The following is a 5,539-nucleotide window of genomic DNA, read 5'->3' as shown; positions in this document are numbered from 1 at the left end:
GGGTGGGGGGGGGGGGAATTTAAGATGTGTGATTGTATGGAGCTCACTCGCTCCCCTGCTGCTAGGCTCTGGCTGGAAGCTGGCCCCCCTCTGGCTAATGTTATGGAGAATCGGAGGAATTTTATGGCTGTCTTTTCCCTCAGCCCTCTTTTTTTCTTTTGTTCCCCTTTGAAGAATGACTTTAGACATTTTATTTACATATTTAACCACGGATGAAAGAAATGAAGGGTGAGGAAGCAAAGCTCCTTCGATTCTTAAGGGAATTTTGATCAGTGAAATAAAATGAGTTGAAGGTAATCTTTTTTTTTTTCTTTTTTCTTGTTGTTTGCCCGGCCTGAAATTAAGATCAAACACGTCACTGCGATGGTGACATTTTTTGAACATTTTTTTCAAAAGTGAAGCCGTCGAGCTCTTTCATGTGGAAACTCGATAAGCTCACGCCAGCCCGGCATCACAGAGGGCTGGGCTGTTCGTATTTCTGCTAATTGCTGTGCTGCGCAGATGACTCGCTCGCTGCTGCTCCAACATGTGAGGTATGCTACAGGCAAAGATGTGGAGGGGATGGGGGTAGAGGGGGGAGGGGACGTTTCAGACATGTTTGGCATTGTTGCCGGTGTTGAAAGGGCATGTTGATTAAACGTACGGGTGGGGTAGGTCTATAATCTTCTTAACCATGGCCCTCCTCTGCTCTTTCACAGGCCACAATGAGAAGAAACAACACACTCAGCTGGAGGTGAGACTATTTGTCCACATGCCCTGCACATTGTTCGGGGATCCTGTTCTTCCTCCCGCTCGCATGCACTCGGCGTTTAGCTCAGACGGGTCCTACTTATCAACATTATTTGGTATTTTTCACCCCCCCATCCCCCACTCTGTTGGTTATTCGGCAGTAGGAAGAGGCTGCTGCCATAAAACAAATGCGATATGTCTTCCAACAACGTTCGTGAACTGTCAACATTTTTTTCCCCCAGTTCTTTTTTTTTTTTTTTTTCAATATTAAAACCACAAACTTCAATGAGTGTGATCGGAAACTTCAACAAACCAACGCAGAGAAGTGGAAAAGATGCATGGTTTTTATTTCTTTTTGTTTTCAAATAGAGCTATAAATTGCATTTGTAATCAACCCCATTTAATTGGATACCCCCAAACAGAATGTCAACTTCAGCAGTAATTTACTTCCTACTGGCATAATGGTGTGTTGATTTTTTGGCTCCAGTGGCCTTTATTTGAAAGCAGCTTGACAGGAAATGAGGTAATGAGAGAGGAGGAAGACATGTGACAAATGTCACCAGGCTGGGAATCGAGCCTGCAGCTACTGGCACAAAGGCTAGGGCCTCCATATGTGGGTTGTGCTGCGCCACCACAGCACCCCTGCATAATGGTGTGTTTAATTGATATTAGAAGTCAGAGCTCAGTTTTTGGGATGTAGCTCATAAGAAAACTTGTGGAATTTGCTACAGTGCAATAATTTATATTGTGTATTTTATGTGGCAAAACCATGAAATAATATAAACCCAAACAGAGGTTGTACAGTGCTATAGTCAAGCCCAAACTTATTCATACATTCTGACAGATTCAGATTTAAAATTATTTTTAATTTAACCCAGAAATTCTTCTAATTACGTTTTATATATATATATATATATATATATATATATATATAAAAAGGTATGTCCCAAGTTATTTATACTTCTCTTAATAGGCAATAGGAAAATCTTTTTGGGCCTTACAGCAAACAGAACCTTCTTATAACTGTGGACCAACTTTCTGCTGGCGCTGATGATTTGTCGTTGGTGATGAGCTCCACCGCTCTGAGGTCTCCTCACCTCTACCTCTAGCTTCTCTCACAGATTCTTTGCCAAGTAAAGCTGGGATGAGTCTCTCCAAAAGTAATAACGCTATGCTTCGTGTCAGAAGAAACGTGTTGGTAAAACTTAAATATCGGTGCCACTGGTTCAATAAGATGCATTAAGTTATATAAATTGTAATAAAAAGTTCATACTTGCAAGCTTCATTTTTTTTTAAATCAGGAACTCAAGACTGATGTGGGACCTCCCAACTATACAAGCTGGAACTTTGACTTCAGGAAGTACTCTTGTTGAATTTCCAACTGGGATTTGCAACTTCCAAAGACACTAAACCTTTAATACAGCTGTTCTGTGAAAGTCCGTTAAGTCTTCGCAAGAACGCTGGCGAGTCAAAAACATTAAAAACACCAACAAACACTGAAAAAAACAAAACACTGAAGTCTGTCGGCACAATGTGGCAAAACGCTTAACAAATTTCTTAAGTTTTACAATGAGTTGTCTATTCAAAACTCATTGCCAGAAGTAGCAAACAGCAATAAACGCAATAAAACCGAGACTTGAATAGCAAAGGCATTATTTGCATCATTTATAAAGACAGATCAGTCGCACAGCAAACGTTATTTGTTCATCGGGCTTCAAAATGAGGCAGCAGTGTCGAACGTTTGAGGAAATGCAAATAAACAAAACGACCCATAACTGAAGAGTCCTGCTGACATTAAAGCTCACCATTATTCCTTTCTCATATAGTTTGAACGGTTCAGTAGAGTCATGTATGAATCCTCGTTTTTATTTTATTTTTTTTGTGGTGTACAGCATTGCATCAGTTGTTTGTTTCCCCCCACGATAAGAGCATGTCAATTCATTATTGTGAACTTTTCAAGTGTTTATGGACTATATCAGTGTAATTACTAGCTTGGAGGACTTTTATATGAGTGTTGACCAATCTGCAATAAACAGACGTGCAATGAATTTAGTTTGTTATGAGGCTCAATAACATCTGCGCAATGGCATGCTTTGAAACAGCAATATTAGTTTAGTGCGGTGTTCTTACATCATACTCTTTTATGTGCTGCTTGGTTAACAGGGAAGGAAGAGAGGAAGAGAGGAGGAAGTAATGGAAGAGGAGGAAAAGGGGCAGGGAGGGAAGGGGAGGGGGGCTGGGAGTCCGTTAGATGAAGCAATGAACCAAAACTGTTTCTGTCAGCTGTTTGCAAAATCAAGTTTAGCTGAAGAAAGTCCGACGGTGTCTGTGCAAGAGCGGTCTGCTTTTTCTGGAAACGTTTTTTCTTTTTTACATTACAGCTTTTTAGGAGAAAGAAATCTTGCCTGTATCACTGAAGGACACCGATATTATTACCCCAGGTCCTTGTGGGGGCACTTGAGTGTGAATTGCTAATCAGGAAGGCCTTCTCTGGTCTAATCCCTCTTTGAGTGGCCGGCCCGGAATCAGCGCGTCTGGGGAGACTCCCCACTGCTTCTGGCTCTGGAGGCTCCATTCAGCAGCGCGGCCCTCCTGTCCCATTCCCACAGTCCTGTCACACTGTGCAGCACGGCCGTGCATCTGCACACACAGACGCACACGCACACGCAGACACGCACACACACCAACACAACGCCTGTCCTCCTCTAACCAAATTAGATTAGACCCTTCCCTTTCTCCCCAGCAAGGCGCTGGTCTTTTCTCTGCCTGGTCATTTATCCTACAACCCCTCCACCACACAACCCCCCCGCTTTTGTCTCAGCTTTAGAAAAGAGAAACAAATTCCCAAACAACTCCTCTCAAGAGAATGCTCCGTACTTCCTCTTCGTTTTTTTTTTTTTTTTTTTTTTTTTTTTTTTTTTTTTTTTTTTAGTTAAAGTACGAGGAAGAGGGCAGACATCTTTAGCGGACCTGAGGTGACGCCACAACACCGCCGTCCTCTTTGGTGTGTCAGGCTCTAATGGGGTGTGTAGGGTTGAAGGGGAGAGAGATTTGGCGCAGTGAGATCCACGCCAGCTGTGAGTCGCATCAACCCATTGCGCCACGACGTAACCGAGAGGTTTCCCGACGGCGGCTCCCCCCCCGTCTCCACCTCGCTAACGCCGTCCAACATTTTCATGCGCTTTCCCTTAAATCCTCCCGGAAGTAAACAAAAAAGTCGATTTAGCCGGAAAAACCATCTGCACGAAATGTAACAGAGTCCTCTAGTAGTAGTTGCTTTGATTTCTTATGTCTTTATTCCCTGTAAACCAGTAATGGACAGTGACGCACATAGGCAAAAATAAAGGCCCCTGCAGTTGAAAGGGTCTTTCATAAGAAAGCCCTGGTGGAAGCTTATTCCTCCTGGTTCAATGTGCAGCCAAAGCTATCCCAAAAGCCGCAAATTGAGATCAAAGCGAAATTAAAGCTGACTCGTTCAAAGCAAGATAAAAATGTGTGAGCCTGCAGCGATATTTTCTCTATTGATTTCCTTCTTTGCTTCGCACTCCATGGGACTGCGCTGGCTGTGCTGTGCTCAGCGGCAGCGTCGGAGACTTGAAGGCTGCTGCAGGGGGAGAAAGGAAATGACTATCGATACAGACGGAAAAACACTGTCGTAATGATCGGGAATAAACAGATCTCTCAAAGCGTTCCGAGATCTGAGAGATTGGTCAGTGCTTTGTCGCCGTCCAAATCCGCTTCCACGTTTCACAGACGCAGAGGAGAATAATGAGAGCTTCTAATGGTCAGTGTGCGAGAGTGGCAGTGACGACCGAACATGTGAGCGGCGTCGACTTGTGCCGAGTTGGCCTTGATCTTTTTGGATGTAGAAAGGCATGCAGAGCAGATCTATTTTTTCTTCTTCTTCTTTTGCTTATTCATCCCATACAAAAGCCTCTTTTGTTTTTTTGTTCTTTTTGTTTTTTTTTTGTTTTTTTTTTTTTTGCAAAGGAGGGCTCGAGAAACATTTCTAACATTTATGTGGATTTGTATGAATGCTTTTGTTTTTTGCACGAATGCTTTTAAGCTGCTGTCATGCTGTTTTCTTGCCGTGTATGCTGCCAAATTGAAAAAGGCGCGTTTTTAGTGTCTAAAGAAGACGAATAACGTGAGATGTTGTGGAACATCAAGTCCCATGACGTCTTTGAAGTGTATGTTTGGTTTTTCCACTCACTCTTGGTTCTGAATAGTGTGTTTGTATCAGGATCAAGACTGATAAATTTACAGTATTACTCACCTTTCACATGATGGTATGGGGTCACATAATTGCACCTGGCAGCAACTGGGCAGCCCTTCAGTGAATTAGGTCATATTTCAATTAAAATTCAATTCAGTTTAAAAATACTTTACTTATCCTAAAGGGAAATTAAATGTTGTCGTTGCTCAAATCATCCAAGTATCATCAAAACGTTGTTGAGGATGGTGATGCTGTGGGCAGGAAGGATCTGGTAGAGGTCAGTCTCGCAGCAAATCTTAATATGCCTCTGACTGAAGACTGCTGAGCTGACAGTAACCAACTGGTTACAGGACGAACTCTTACCATTGGAGCCACTTGCACACGTCCTGTATGATGGCAGTTGTTGTCAAGCACTGCCGATCCACCTCACTTGCTTTTGCCACTCCTCTTTAAATCTCTGTAACTGTGGTTAAAACCCGGACAGCGAAACATTGGATTTGATCCTTGCTCATTGTGATCGATGTAGCAGGTGGTTTGAACTTCCTCCTTCTCTCTCTGCAAAAGAATATAAAATGTCTGAGTGAGATTACAAGT

Source organism: Poecilia latipinna, unplaced genomic scaffold (assembly GCF_001443285.1).
Source record: "Poecilia latipinna isolate Pla-1442-1.1 unplaced genomic scaffold, P_latipinna-1.0 Scaffold1809, whole genome shotgun sequence".
Taxonomy (NCBI): domain Eukaryota; kingdom Metazoa; phylum Chordata; class Actinopteri; order Cyprinodontiformes; family Poeciliidae; genus Poecilia; species Poecilia latipinna.
Note: the sequence above shows the minus strand (reverse complement) of the source record.